The sequence below is a fragment of the Orycteropus afer genome, unplaced genomic scaffold (assembly GCF_000298275.1).
Source record: "Orycteropus afer afer isolate SDZICR_OR568_19922 unplaced genomic scaffold, OryAfe1.0 scaffold00504, whole genome shotgun sequence".
In the NCBI taxonomy this organism is placed as follows: Eukaryota; Metazoa; Chordata; class Mammalia; order Tubulidentata; family Orycteropodidae; genus Orycteropus; species Orycteropus afer.
In genome coordinates, this window is record NW_006922091.1 from 1,503,345 (window position 1) to 1,519,442 (window position 16,098).

Here is a 16,098-nt window from a genome sequence, read left to right on the forward strand (position 1 = left end):
CACCAGCCACTCCTTGGAAGGAAGATGGGGCAATCTACTTCTGTAGTGATACTGCCTTGGAAACCCAAGGAGGGGTCGCTATGAGTCAGGTCCGACTCGATGGCACATAACAACAACAACATGCATGTGGAAGCTGGAGAATGAATGAGGGAGACTGCAGTAGAATTGATGCATTTGAAATGTGGAATTGGTGAAGAATATTGAATTTACCTTGGACTGCTGGAAAATGAACATATCTCTCTTGGAAGAAGCATAGCTGGAATGCTTCTTAGAAGCAAGAATGGCCATACTTTGTCTCTTGTACATTGATCATTTTGTCAGAAGCAACCAGTCCCTGGAGAAGGATGTCATGCTTGATAAAGCAAAGGGTTAGTGACAAAGGGAAGGCCCTCAATGAGATGGACTGACACAGTGGCTGCGATGATGGGCTGAAGCATAGCAACAATTGTGCACATGGCACGGTATCAGGCTGTGTTTCATTCTGTTCTATGTAGGGTAACTGTGAATTGGAACTGACTTGATGGCATAGGTGCCATAAGAACAAGAAAAAGAATATGCTCTGCTACCATATGTGGTAAAAGCATCTTTGCAAATGTGATTAAGTTAAAGATCTTCAAATGAGCATTTACCTTGTATTCTTTGGTTAGCCCTAACGTGATCACATGGTGCCTTATAAGGAAATGAGGAAGACAGGAGAGTCAATCAAAAGAATAAGATACAAAAGAGGAAGCAGAGGTCAGAGTGTTGTAATTGTTGGCTTTGAAGATGGAGAAGAAGGCCTTCAGCCAAGAAATGCAGGTGGCCTCTAGAGCTGGAAAAGACGAGAAAATGAATTCTCCCATAGAGCCTCCGTCAGCAACACAATCCTCTGACACCTTGATTGGACAGTGAAATCTGTTTTGGACTTCTGATTTTCAGAACAGTGAGATAATAAATTGGTGTCATTTTGAGCCACTGAGTTTGTGGTAACTTGTTATGGCATCAATAGAAAACTGGTGGAGACACCAACATCTATGTTTGCAGTTATAATCCCTCTTTTTCCAGGGATTGAGATTTTGCAACTTTAATTCTTCTAATTATAAGCCAGGAGACAGAAGAAACTAATTATAAATATAAGCCAAGAGACAGAAAAAACTAACAAAGCAGTTTAACATTCCAGCATCCCTTTGTCATTGCCGAGGCAGGAAGGCTTTTAACTTTCTGTGGTTAGTATTCTCTCCCAGACTTACCCCAAAATTCTTACTGCTACTGTTATTTTTTTTCTCTTTCTTCCTATTCACCCTACAATTCACTTAATTTTTGATCTATATACATTAGTCACAACGGAGAAAATAAGACCATGCTACGTTAAAAATAAAAATAGAAACAGAATTTTCAGAAGGAGCTTTTGACAAAAACCCTAATATTGTTCTTGAATCCCCCCTTGAGCTGTGGATTGTAAATGTGCTACCCAGTTGTCATAGCTGCAGCTTTTATTCTTAATGTGAATTATACTGGAACCTGCCTTGCATCTGTGTTAACCATTTACTGAGGTCGCTTTCATGAAAACAGGTTCTTAGCTGAAGTTTAGTAAATAAGGATGCATTTTAAAATCAAATGACTTGATTTAAGAAATATACAATAGTGTTCTTTCAGTGGAGCTAAAAAATTAATTTTCATCAGAGTTGAGTTCTGAAAGTAGAAAGACTGTGAAGAATAATTTGGCACGATTTTAATAGGCTATTTTTGAAGTTGTTATTTAAAGACTGCAGGGCTTTGGCCAGTAGGAAAGACAATAAATAAATGCAGAATGCTCAGTGGTGAAACTCCTTCCGTTCCAAACAGCTTTGCAGTATGTTGCACTGATTTAGCATCATTTAGACCTTTCAGTCAGTGTTTGTAGTTGCAAAAATTTGTTGCAAGCCTTGGGGAATTGACTAAAACATAGTTGTGTTGCTTTATTGTTAATTTTTCTTCCAGAATAACCCAACTATTTTCTTAAACGACAAATTATAAATGGCATGGAGACAAGTGGCCTCTTTTGTTTAGGGATTTCATGACTGTGGACTTGTAGAAGAAGCATTAGAAACCAGTCCAAAGACCTTATTCTTTTTCTAATTCTGCTATTTATTCACTTTGTAGTCTTAGATGAGACTTTTTAAATGCTTTGAAAACTGGAAAGTTCTGTACCTACATTAGATGATGATGAATATTATATAAGTTCCTCATCATTCTTTTTGCCTCACTTAGCCACTTTAGGGGGCCAGATGGAATCACACGATAAGATAAGCTGGTGCAACCTGTGCTGACTTCATTGACATTGACAGTGACAACATTGTTGTCCTGATGTCAATACTCCCAAGACAACTATGGCTTTGTTATTCTGCTGTTGAATTACACTCTTAGCATTTTTTCCCTTCTTCAAAACTAATGCACCATTGTTGTTGTTGTTGTTATTTGCCATCCAGTCGGCCCCGACTCATAGCGACCCCTCCTTGGGTTTCTAATCAGTACTAAAACAACATTAGTCCTGGAATAGTTGTGAACACAATGCAGATAATGAAACTCTTGTTTGGTTTCAAAGTTAGGCTTTTGCTTGCATGCACTTCCTACCATGATGATCGTTTTCAGCATGTGGAGCCCATTAAGCAGTGTTGGAGCTGGATTCACAGTTTAATGTGCTAACACCGCATCTGTTTCTACCCTGATGATAACACCTGGATCAGTTTAGAACTTATGTAGAAGTTTAAGATGTGGTGTAGTTAATTTCTGAAACAACTGTTGATCTTTGTATGTGTGAACCCCTTGGTCTTTCACATTCCAGATGAATCAACTGCCATTTGAACATGCTTATACCTGTGTGTACATTCAGAATGGGAAATAAAAAACATCTGTCTTCCTTTATAAGAGCTTTATTTTCTCTTAAAATATTCAGAGGGGTGACAATGATGAGGCTATTATTTATTTGTCTTTTTTTCTTTTGAGATGGATAGGAGGATGACTTTATGTTTGACTCTTGTAACCTGTATCAAATCTTCATCTAAAATGAATAGTTGTTGGATGATTTTCCTTCCTGCTTAGTCAAAACACATACATATACACAGTCCAAGCCATTTATGATACCATGAGTAAGTAAGTCATTGATTCCTTTTGGGAGCCCTGAAATGTACAGGCATAAAAAATTAAAGAAAGGTGATTCTGTTGCTGAAACTACATGCCTTATCTCTACGGCTGGCTGAAAGCAGAGTGCCAGTTCACTGGAGCTTTGAAAAATGACTTTTCCCAATGACCTACTATGTTTTAAAGAGAGCAGAGTTTGGAGTTCCTTTTTAAAGTGCTAAATGCCCTTGGAGAGTTGTAGTACAGTTATATGCCCATTAGAAAGATTGAACCTCTCCCTAGGATGCCTTCAGAAGGGAAACCATTAGAAGACAGTACTAATAGAGCATTTGGGGATGCCTGTTTTGTTTCCCTCCCCAAGGCAACTTTTAGTGTTAGTTTTCAATGTGAAAATCAATCTACTTTGAGTGGAGTGACCATGATAGAGTGCGTGACATTGCCTTTGTTCAGAAGGTGATCACATTTCTGATCTTAAACTCTTCTAGAATGTTTTACAAATGATAGCCAGTTTACTGCAGTCTAGGTTTTGCTTATGTGAAGAATGGCAAAAGAATACTTTCAAATATTGTATTGATCTTCATTTTTCATTAGCAAGGATAGTAGCAAAGAGGTTTAACATACATAGACCTGCTTTTTTCTAAATTTTGTTTATTTTGTTGTTGAGAATATACATGGCAAAATACCGATTCAACAGTTGCTACATGTACAAATTAGTGACATTGATTACATGCTTCCGAGTAGTGCAAGCATGCTCACCCTTTTTTCTGAGTTGTTTCTCCTTCATTAACATAAACTCAGTACTCCATAAGAGTCCTATCTTATTTTTCAAGTTGCTTTTGTTAATTTGATCCCATATAGATAGCTCTTCAAAGAGCTAATGCTCAAGTCATACTATTTTACTACTTATGATAAACAATTATTTGGTTTTGAGAAGACTCCAGTGGATATTTTTAGTTTAAGGTTTAAAAATTTTCTCAGGGTAGTGTTAAAGGTTTATCCCTCCTCCATGGACCAGAGTATGGATTCTATGAGAATTTTAAATTCTATTCTGCATTTTTCCCCTTTCCATCATCATTTTGCTATGGAATCTTTGATCAAAAAGTTCAGTAATGGTAACTGGGCATACTCTAGTCCTTCTGGTCTCAAGGCAAAAGAGACAGTTGTTCACGGAGGCAATTACCTGCACATCCCATCTCCTCCTCCTGTTTTTGACTCTCCTTCTTTTGCTCCAGGTGAATAGAGAACACTTGTGCCTTGGATGGCTGCTTGTCTATTTTTAAGACCCCTGGGAACTACATAATGAACTAGGAGATAGAACAGAAGCACTAAACACATTATCAGGCCAAATAACTGGGATGTCCCATGAAACCATTAATCTAAACCTCCAAATCAAGGAATCTAATCTCATGAGCTGTTTGATTCATTATACATAAACAGTCTCAGCAGCTGCTTTCTTTCTTTCTTTCTTTTTTCTGGTCATTGTTTATCTGTCACACAACTTTTGCCAATTCAGCATTTAATAGGCGTACAGCTTACTGACAGCAGTTAGAGTTCTGCAACTCTACCTTTAGTCAGTGAAGTTTTTCCATCACCATTAGCCCCCCCTTTTCCTCCTCCCTGCCAACTCTGATAACCATTAATAACCTTAAGTCTCTATACCTTTGCCTTTTTTTCCTTCTTCTTTTCCTTTTTTTTTTTTTTTTAAATATAAGTGAGGTCATACAGTATTATATAAGTGAGGTCATACAGTATTATATAAATGAGGTCATACAAGCTCCATCCATACTCTAGCATACACTGTATCAAGACTTCCTTTCTCCTACTGGCTGATTAGTATTCCACTGTATGTATGTACCACATTTTGTTTATCATGTCATGTGTTGATGGGCATTTCAGTTGTATCCCCTCCTTTTGGCTATTGCAAATAGTTGTGCAGTAAACAAGTCTCTGTATACCTAGGAGTGGAATTAGTGGGTCATATTGTCTTTCTGTTTTTAGTGTTTGAGAAACCTGCACACTGTATTTCACAATGACTGTACCATTTTCCATTCCCACCAGCAATGAATAACGGTTCCAATTTCCCCATATCCTTACCAATATCTGTCATTATTATTATTATTTTTTTGATCATAGCCATCCTAATGGAATCGAAATTATATCTCATCGTGGATTTGATTTGCGTCTCTTTGCTTGCTAATGATGTTGAGCATCTTTTCATTTGTCTGATGGCCACTTGAACATCCTTTTTGATGAAATCTATTCAAGGTCTTTGCCCATTTTGAGTTATTTGTCTTTTTGTTGTTAAGTTATAGAAGTTATATACATATTTTGGTTATTGGATTCTTAGTGGATATATGGTTTCTGAAAACATTCTCACAGGTGGTAGCTTGTCTTTTTACTTTTTTGGTCAAGTGTTTTGATAAAGAAAAGTTTTTGCTTTTTATGAGGTCCCATTGGTTTATTTTGTCTTTTGCTGTCTGTGCTTTTGTTATGAGATAATCCATTATTAAAAGCTAAGCCTGAGAACAGTGCCCCTGCGTTTCCTTCTAAGAATTTTACACTTTAGTTTGTACATTTAGACCCTTAATCCATTTTGAACTTGTTTCTGTGTATGGTGTGAAACGTGGTTCCTGTGTATTTTTCTGCATTTGGAAATCCAGTTTTCCCACACCATCTTTTTTTTGAAGAAATTCTTCCTTCCCTGTTGAAGGGACTTAGTACCCTTGTCAAAAATTTGTAGGCTTATTTCTGACTTTCAATTCTATTCCTTTGGTCTAATTGTCTATTTTTATACTATTACCAGGCTGTTTTGATTACTGTGGCTATATAGTATATTTTAAAACCAGGAAGTATGAGTCTTCCTACTTTTTTCTTTCAGCATTGCTTTAACTCTTCAGGACCTCTTGCCATTCCATATAAAAATTGAAGATTGTTTTTTCTATTTTAATAAAGAAGGCTTTTGGAGTATTGATCAGCACTGAATTTGAATTGATAGACTGCTTTGGGTAGTGTAGACATCTTCATTTAAAAGTTACCATTTTGAAGGTCATTGATAGATATGCATGTATGTTTATGTGTGTACATGTATGTGTAAGATTGAAAATGCCTGGACTAGTTCTTTCCTACTTTCATACCAAAAAAAGATAAGTCTAGGGTTTATAGCTAAAAACAAATTGTTTCCTGAACATACTATACTTTTTTTTTTTTTTTTTTAATTGATGATCTTTATTCAGAAAGATAGTCCAAGTCCACTTCTATGGTACGGTGCAGGTATAGTCCTTCTGATAACTGCTTCCAGAATAATTTAGGGGACATGACTGTGATATGTCCTATGACTGTTTCTTCTTCCTACTGTGTTTTTGAACACATCATTCTTTTGCTTTCATATTGGCTAATGGGCTTAACTTAACAATTAATGAAGTCACACTTTGACGTGAGTGAGTTGGGGAAGAGAGGAGCAAAGGTCTTGGAGAATATGGTAAGAGGAAATAAAAATGACAGCAGGAACTAAATACTAGTTGCAGTGATTCTAGCCAGTGTTTCAGAAAATAGTGCTCTTATCTGTCATATTGAAAGGTAAAGAAGATGAATAGTTGTATAAGTCATTTGTTAAGCACCTACTATGTGTCAAGCACTTCTTTTTAGGAATTAATTTAGTTACCTATTCAATTTTTACCATGGACACCAGGTTACAGACGAGAAAACTGAGCCACATAGCTAGTAACTTCAAGAGAAGGGATTTCAATCAAGATCTGCCTTACTCTAATAATTCTGAAGCATGTGTGTTTGTATGTGTGATTCACATTTAACATATATTTTAATTGATTCAGATAAAAGACTACTGTAAGTTTGTTTTTTTTTTTTTTGTTACAGATTGAAATGAAAAATTAGATCAGTTATGCTTAGATTGCTCAGACTGAATAGTATCTTCCATTTTTATACTTAGGTTGCTTGTTCATTTCATGCCTTGCGAGTTTATTTAATTAGCATGGTTCCTGTGTGTTGAAAAAATATTGTTCGTTTAAAGGCCAGGGTGACAAAAATTATGTTTAGTGAAGGCAGTGATTTTCAGAACTGAATACAAATCATCTCCTGGTCCTGGTTTTGGGATTCCCATCCTATGGACATTAGCTGACTTAGCAGACATAAACTGTGCATGCTGAAGAAGAGCTCCTACTCAGATCCTGTATTGTAAATTCTAGAATTGTGAGAGCAACAAAAAGTCTCAATTCTGTTATTCTTAAAAAGACATGTTGGCGCTTCGTAATTTACCATTTCATGGTGAGATTTTAAAGTGCTAGTAGTTATCATTAAGTATTTAGCATATGTGTATATTGAGTTCCTACGTGTATCAGATCTTGTGATTGAGTTAAAGGGATGCAGAACAAAAAGTGGCAGAGTTCCCTCAAGTTTAATTTATCCCAGATCATTAAAGTTAGGTCAAAGAATGACATCTAGATTAGAAAGTACTATATCTTGGAATGCGATAAATTTTAATGGTGGGGTATATCTCTTTCTCTCCTCATTCTTGGATGAATTATCTCTTGCCTTCCATGACAAATTAGAGACTTGCTGGTGGTTTGTGGACCAAATGTTTGGGTGCTTTGTGTAGACTCATCTGTGTTAGTTTTAAATTAGAGTGTTTTCCTCCTTCCCTATCTGGTTTTCATTAGGGCTCATATATTGCTGTGTCCAAAAAGACTTTCTGATTTAGCTGTGAGGCAGATTTTATGTAGGGATGTCTGTGTATCCTGTCATCACAGGCAGCCCTGGTGAAACTTCCCATGTTGTGCGTGCGTGTTGCTGCAATATGTTCAAAGTCTGATCTTTCTCAGATGTATTTGTGTGTGTATAACTATTTTATGGCTGAAAAGGGATGCAGGCAGGTAACAATTCTGCCAGGATATGTTTTATATTATATTTTGTAATATGAAATTATAGGTTATTTTTTGGCTTTTTCACCCATCACTGGAAGACAACTAACACCTTCCTTTGACTCACGTTTTCCAAGATCCCATAGTGTTAAATGAAGACTTTCTTTTTGAAAGGCAAAAATTAAAAGAGTATGGTTCAAAAGCATTTTTTTTGTAGCTTTATTGAGTCCTTAGGGAAGATATATGGATTCCAGACAAAATGCAATAATAGACTAGGATTTTACTTTCAAATCATTTTGCAAACACTTCTCATTGGAGATTTATTATACATGTGGAGGAACAGAGGCTTACTTTGAAGGTTAAATGGAGTAGTTTGGAGAGCAACGTTCAAGTTCTTTCTCTGTCTCTTATTAAGTGTGTGCTCTGCTTTAACTAACTTAACCTTTCCAGCTTCAGTTTGCTATTTTCCAGCATTGTTTTGAGGCTAAAATAACATAAAGTGTGTGTGCTCTGTAAACTTTGTCAGTCTCAATGTAAATATTAAGTGGGATCAGTGTTTGGTAACATATGGTTAAGTAGCTTTAATGCCTTGGTGTGTGAGCTCCATTGGCATGATCAGGGAATATTTTCTTTGCTAGAGAACCTGGACAAATCTGGCAGAACAGAGACTAAGATGCCTCTTAAAACTCTATTCATATTCACAAAGCATTCAACCCCTGTCATCAAAAACAGAGCACTAGACGTTAGTATTGGAGAAATATGGCCTTTGTGTGAACTCTACAGTTTCCATGAAACTCAGAAGGATAAACAAGATAGCATATGTAATTTTTATACAGCTGTCTGTGAGTATAGTCGGGGAGCACCAGACAAGGAGTTGAACTTAGATTTTAGTGTGTGTGCTGATCTATGCCAACCCATGGTCTTGAGAAGGACCTGTAACTTCGTTAGACCTCATGTTCAACAGATGCTTACTCACAAGGCTGTGACATAGATTAAAGAAAGTCATGAACATGAGCATATTTTGTAAAATGTAAAAATGTTGAACAAATACCAGGTAGTTTTATAACACGAATACCTGCGAGGGACACATTGACAGCACGTGGAAAATTTTAAGTGGAAAAGGCAAAGGATCATTGCAAACGTTTAGCTAAAATAACCCTCTTGGCTATTCTGTTAGGCTGAGGGAGAGGCACGTATAAAGGAAGGTGATTTGGTTAAAGCTTGATTCAGAGAAGACAGGAGTTAGGTAAAGAGATAAGCCAAACATCTGGATAATGCAACATGAATCTCATCCCACCCCTAAAGCTCGGTTTGGTAAAGCCTGCCAAATTCTCCTTGTTAATTCCCCCCCCCCCCAACTTTCATGAAACTCACTGCTGTGGAGTCGGATCTGACTCATAGTAAACCCTCCTTGGGTTTTTGAGGTGGTATCACTATAGATGTAGATTGCCTGGTAGCATAGTGCCTAAGACACTTGACTGCTAACCAGAAGGCTGGTGGTTCAAATCCACTAGCCACTCCACGGAAGGAGGATGGGGCAATCAACTTCTGTAGTGATACTGCCTCAGAAACCCAAGGAGGGGTCACTATGAGTCAGATCTGACTCCACGGCAGTGAGTTTGGTTTGATTTCTTTTGGAACTCTCATGATCTGGCAGTAGTTGTAGCTACTTTCCCTGTTTGTCCTAAGTGCAGATTGTGACTTCTCCCCCAGGATGGAATTTTTTTTTTAATAAGATAATACTTGAATATTTGGGAAAATTACCATGTATTTTAATATATCTGCTCTGAAATTTGTGCCATGTATTTATGTACGAGGGCAAGTATTTTAATTCACTAGGTGTATTCTTAGCTTGGAGCTCTGGTAGCACAGTGCCTAAAGCATCTGACTGCTAAAAAGAGGTTGGTGGTTCAAACCCCCCACCAGACACTCCACAGAAGGAAGACTAGGCAATCTACTTCCGTCAAGATTTACTGCCTCAGAAACCCAATAAGGGTTGCTTTTAGTCAGAATTGACTCGATGGTGGTAGGTTTGGTTTGGTTTGGATTCTTAGCTTGTCATGCTTAGCTACTTAAAGCATGCATTTGGATAATCAATATCTGTCGCACAAAGATTACATCTTAAAAGCACATGGCTATGCACAAAATAGATGTTCTTGGAATCTGATGGCTAAACTTGTATTCTTGCTTTTGGAATCTAGTGTCTGATAGAACCTATACATTTTTGAAGGATGTGAACTTCATAAAACAGTGTAATCTGATACTCATTTAGTCTCTTAAAAGAAACCAGTCATACAGTTGTGATGCTTTAAATAGAAAGAGTATAAGAAACTACTTGTACTTTGCAACATATCAGGAATGCCCAAGGCCGCTTTGTAAGGGGAAAAAAAAAATGTGGAAACTGAAAAGTTCATTAATTATCTACATTAGTAGAGTAAAAGGGGCTCTGGTGGCACAGTGGCTAAGTCATTTGACTGCTGACCAGAAGGTGGGCTGTTCAAACCCACCAGCCACTCTGTGGGAGAAAGATTAAGCCCTCAGCTTCTCTAAGATTTACAGCCTTGGAGAAGGCTCTGCCCTAAAGGATCACTGTGTGTTGGTATTGACTCGATGGCCGTGGATTTGGTTTGGGTTTAGTATAGTAAAGTGTTTGGTTTGGGTTTAGTATAGTTTAGTATATATGTGGTTTATATACTTGAGTTAACTTTTGGAAGTGAAAACTTCAGAGTGCTGCTTCTACTGGTTACTCATTTCAAGTCTGGAAAATTAGGAAAAGAAAATTTTCCTTAATGAGACTGATTGCATTTAGTATGCTGAGAAGGAGATGAGGTGTACTGTGATATTTTACCATTTTAGGATATCTTAATAAAGTTACAGTGACTAAATAATTTAGAAATAATATAGACAATATTAATATTGTTTTTCATTATGCAAATTATAAGACAGAGAGAAGCATTTCCAGTTATTAAAGAACTAATATTAAGATAGAGGATTCTTTAAATCAGTGAAATTAAATTCTTGGAGCCTGGTATTCCTGATATTTTCATGCTGTTATTTTTTGCTTTGATTTGCAAAATGCATTTAAAACATCTTTAGGTAACTACAAGTATTAATTATAAAATACTCGGCTTTCTTTTAGGTGAATTATTAATCAGTTTTCAGAACCACTTAAAGTTTTTTCTTGGTTATTCTTGTAGAAATTTTGGCAATGGCAAAACTACTTTGTATGGGGAACTAAAGATACTTTAAAATTTTTTAACCCTGGTTTCTCCTCTTCATTTTTTCTTACCAAAGAGGACATAATGTCTGGGCAAACTTTTGACATGGAATTAGACAAGAGCTGCCTTACCCATGGATGTCCTATGAGTGATTTTTAACAGTTCTGGGGCTCAATTCAGTTGAAACTGGGGCCACATTAAGTAAAAATTTTTCTTTCTTTTTTTAAGGGGTGGTGAGGTAAGAATGGGCAGCTCATGCATCTCCTTTCCTATGGGTTATGATTTGGCTCCTGGAAGAAAACACCCCCTAAAATAGGAGAAGGATTCATTAAGAATATCCCTTTTAGATGCAAGACTGAGCATTCTTAGACTTACCTTTTAACAAAATAAATAGTTACTTGGGGCCTTGTCCTTTGAGTGTTTGACAACAGACCCTTCCTTCGTTACTTCCTTTAGCCTCTTTTCATTCAGTGTATACAGGGTGATGATATATTAATGACCAGTTGCTTATGAGGTCATTATGTCTGCCCTTGAAGGGCTGACATCTAACAGGTGAGAGATCAAATTGATCACAGTATTGGTGAACAATATTGAATATACCATGGACTGCTGTCTGGGAAGAAGTACAGCCAGAATGCTCCTTAGAATTGGGATGATGAGACTTCACTTTCACATACATTGGACATGTTATCAGGAGAGACCAGTCGGTTCCTGGAGAAGGACATCATGCTTGGCAAAGCAGAGGTCAGCAAAAAAGAGGAAGACCTCAACGAAATGGATTGACACAGTGGGTGCAACAGTGGGCTCAACAGCAACGATTGTGAGGATGGCACAGGACCCGCAGTTTCGTTTGGTTGTACATAGGGTGTCCATGAGTCAGAGGTAACTCGACGGCACCTAATAACAATTGAGTAGATGAAGATGGAAACAAGCAAGTTCAGTAAAGTGTTGTTATGATAGATTCATTTCTAAAGCATAAAAACTGAAAAAATCATACTCACTACCATCGAGTTGATTCTGACTCATAGCAACTCCTGTTGGGTTTCCGAGGTGGTAAATATTTATGGAAGCAGATTGCCCCATCTTCTTCCATGAGCGTCTGGTAGGTTTGAACTGCCAGCTTTCTGGTTAGCAGTCAAATGCCTTAGGCACTGCGCCACCAGAGCTCCTTTTCTAAAGCATAGTGCCTTCCATTTCCCTGGGGCACTAGCAACCTAATACTACCCCCATTACCCTAGTACCCCACACTGAAATTTACTTACCTTCAGTTCTTCTAGGAATTTGAAATACCTTGCTTATCCCAAAATTAAGACAGGCTTTAGATGTTACAATATTTCTTTCATTTCCCTACTCTATTAGCCAAGTGTTTGCATATTAACTGGAGCTTTCTAAATATAATGGCTTATCCCTAAAGAGGGACTCTAATGAAGGGATTATAGGTTAAGTGGCAAATGAATGCCAAAGACGTTTGAGTAAGCCAATTAACCTGATGGTTTTCACAGTTAATTATCATTGAATGAGCAGAGGTCAGAGCCCAGAGTGAGTGAACTACTTTTGATGAAAGTGATTATTCCCTACACACTTAAAACCATCTAGAATTTTTCATGGAGGTGAGTGTAGCTTATCCGTACTAATCGTTTCTAATTAGGATATAGTTCTTCAAATATATGTTAAATGCCTACTGTGTGCTAGACTCCAAAAAATAAATAAGATGCTTTTTATTCTGAGAACGTAAGTGTATTGGGTAGATAAAACAAGTTCCAACAAGATGACAACTGAATCAAACTTGGAACTTAAGGAGACTGATGTCTAGCCAGATTCCTTTCCATCCCACATAGGACTATAGTGCAAGACACAGTAATACTAGTAATTCCTGCTGTTCCGTCTTTCAAACTTCACTCTCTAGGTCAACTTGATTGTATTTCCAGATTCCAAATTTACCACACTCTCTTCTGCCTTATGGTCTTTGAAAATATTGACCGTCAGCCTGGAAGGATATCCAGCCTCCCTGGCTCCTTCATTTCCCACCTCACACATTTGTAGACATGTTTTCCGCCAGGAAACTTTTAAACCAAACTGTTAAAGCCAAACCAAATCCACTGCCATCGAATCTATTCCAACTCACAGTGATCCTATAGGACAGGGTAGAACTGCCCCACAGAGTTTCCAAAGCTGTAAATCTTTATAGAAGCAGATTGCCTCCTTTTTCTCCTGTGAAGGAGCTGGTGGTTAGTAGCTGAATGCTTTAACTCTGTATTACCAGAGCTTCTTAGGGTCTGTTAAGTGTTTTCCTGGAGCAGTCGGTACTTTGGGTCAGAGTAGCCTTTATTGTACTATACTGTAATTGCCTGTATACTTATTGGCCTCCTCTACTACGTTGAATATTTCTCACTCAGGAAATCTCTTTTGTTCACCTTTTATCTGCAGTGTTCTTTATTGTGCATAGCCTATTACTGAATAAATAAATGAATGGATGTGTGAATAATTTTTTCTTTTTTAGTATAGAATCAATCCATTTATTGAGTGAAGATTTTCAGTAGGGGTGGGAACGGGCTATGATTAGACTCACTTGGCCATTTTTCAATGCACGCATTTCCTTCTACTTCTTTTACTGTGGCTTCCATATCTTATCCCTTTTGAGATCCCTGTTAATTGTAGTAAGACTCAGTGTTACTAATGAGTGTTTCATTTTCTCAAAGTCAAAACCAAGCATATTTTGTAATAATCACTAGTAAAGGCTTTGGGGAGAAAGCGGCTTCAGAAATAAGCATTGGGGATTGAAGAATATTTGGACAGATGGAGCTGGCTGAAGGACAGCAATCTAGGCAAAGGATGGAAAGACATGATTAGTGCAAAGACATGTTGTCGTTGTTGTTATTTGCCGTCGAATCGGCCCCGACTCATAGCGAACCCTCCTTGGGTTTCCGAGGCAGTATCACTATACGGAAGTAGGATTGCCCAACCTTCCTTCTGAGGAGTGGCTGGTGGGTTTGAACCCCCAGCCTTAGTGCAAAGACATAGAGGCTAGGAAGTTTGACTGACATTAGGGTAAATATGGAGAAGTAAAGAGAGATTAGCCTAGGCTGTAAGTGGGAGGTATATGAATGGTGGACTGTGAAAGGTATATTTATTATGGTAAGATATAGGGCATGATGAAGGTTTTTATGAATAAGAGTTGGATTTCAAGAAGTTTCTCTATCCACTACATGTCTAATAGTTTAAAGGGGGAATCAAACAGGCAGGGATAGCTTTTTATTTTGGTATAACAAATATTTATGCTCTGGTGGCGTAGTGCCTAAGGCATTTGACTTCTAACCAGAAGGCTGGCGGTTCAAACCCTCCAGCCATTCCTCAGAAGGAAGGTTGGGCAATCTATTTCTGTAGTGATACTGCCCTGGAAACCCAAGGAGGGGTTGCTATGAGTCAGAGCCAACTCCATGGCAGTGGGTTTGGTTTGGAATATGTGTTGGACACTAGGAGGACACATCTGAAATAATTCCTTCCCTGAGGAGACCTATAGCCTAATAGAGGAAAGAGAAAAATTGAACAGGCAATTTACTAAGCACACTTAGCAGTACAGGTAAAAAATAATGAAAGCCGGAATTAATAAGCTAGTAAAAAGCTAGTTTGGAGGTGGGTTCAAGAGAAACTTGTAAGTTCAAGGTTTTTTTCCCCCCTGATCTTTTAAACACCTTTAAAATGTCCATGGTGATTTAAAAATAGGTGTAAGGGCACAGAAAGAAGGAGACCTCACATATGACTTTAATGTCAGTATTAGAAGAATGATGGTACTTGATGAGGGGCAAATAATGAGAAAGAGTAAGTGTGTAGGAAAATTAGTTTGGATTCACACTTACTAAGCTTAAGATACTGGAAGGGATACTAGCAATGCTATGTGATAATTATGCAATGTTGTGTTTCTTAGGGCTCTTTTGGTTTCATAGGTTAGAGTAACAACTCAAACTAGCAATGGTTAAGGCATTTATTGGTATATTTATCTTCAGACATGACTGGATCCAGCTCAATTTCAAATGCCTCTGTCTTTCCGGTCTATTTTCTTTTCTGTTTGCTTTGTTCTTAGACAAGCCCTTTTGTCCAGGAAGCTCCTAGCAGCCCAAGAATTTCATGTTATTCTCAAGAGGGAGTGCCTATTCCTAGTAGATTATTGAGGCTATACTGGCTGTGGATTTCTTGGCTCACAGGAAAACCATTTGTTGTGGCCAGGTGAGTGGAGGGATATAGTCCATTAATTGGCGCAATCATATGATGATCATTCATTAGAGGGTGAGAACAGCCTCAGTTTATCCACATAGATGTGTGTTGTTCCTCAAAAGAAAAATAGTGCCCTGTTACTAAGAGATGCAGAGTCTGCAAAAACAGCAAGAATCTACTTAGCAGGCTATGTAATTTGCAAGTATTTTAAATAAATACTACCTCCTTTGATATTCAAAACAAACTTTTGTGAGAAGCATTGTTATTGTTAACCCCAAATTATAGATAGAGAAACTGATGTTTAAAGAGGTTTAGTGGTCAAAGGTGTTAGGAGAACCAGGATTTCAACTCACTTCCTTTATCTCATCAGAAACCCAGGGGGAGGGGTCGCTATGTGTCAGTTCTGACTCCAGGATAGTGAGTTTGGTTTGGATTTTTTTGGTCCTTTATCTCCAGGTACTTTTTCTTCTATTCAGGTGCAAGTAACAACTGGGCAGTTAAATTTGTGGGTTCATAAGCAACAATGTGCTGCAATTGGAGGTGTAGATACAGAAGTCTCCTCTTGAGTTGCCGTTGCTGGATAAGATGGCCCCAGAGGTAGACTGTTGTTGTTGTTGTTAAGTGCCGTCGAGTCGTTTCCGACTCATAGCGACCCCACGCACAGCAGAACGAAACACTGCCCGATCCCGCGCCAG

At 37.8% G+C, this 16,098-nt stretch overlaps 1 protein-coding gene across 1 annotated transcript in view; it reads left to right on the top strand.

Moving 5' to 3' along the window:
* The window catches only part of TMTC2 (transmembrane O-mannosyltransferase targeting cadherins 2), a 661,377-nt gene that overhangs the window by 189,246 nt on the left and 456,033 nt on the right, over window positions 1-16,098 (top strand). The gene's annotated exons all lie outside the window — the stretch shown is intronic.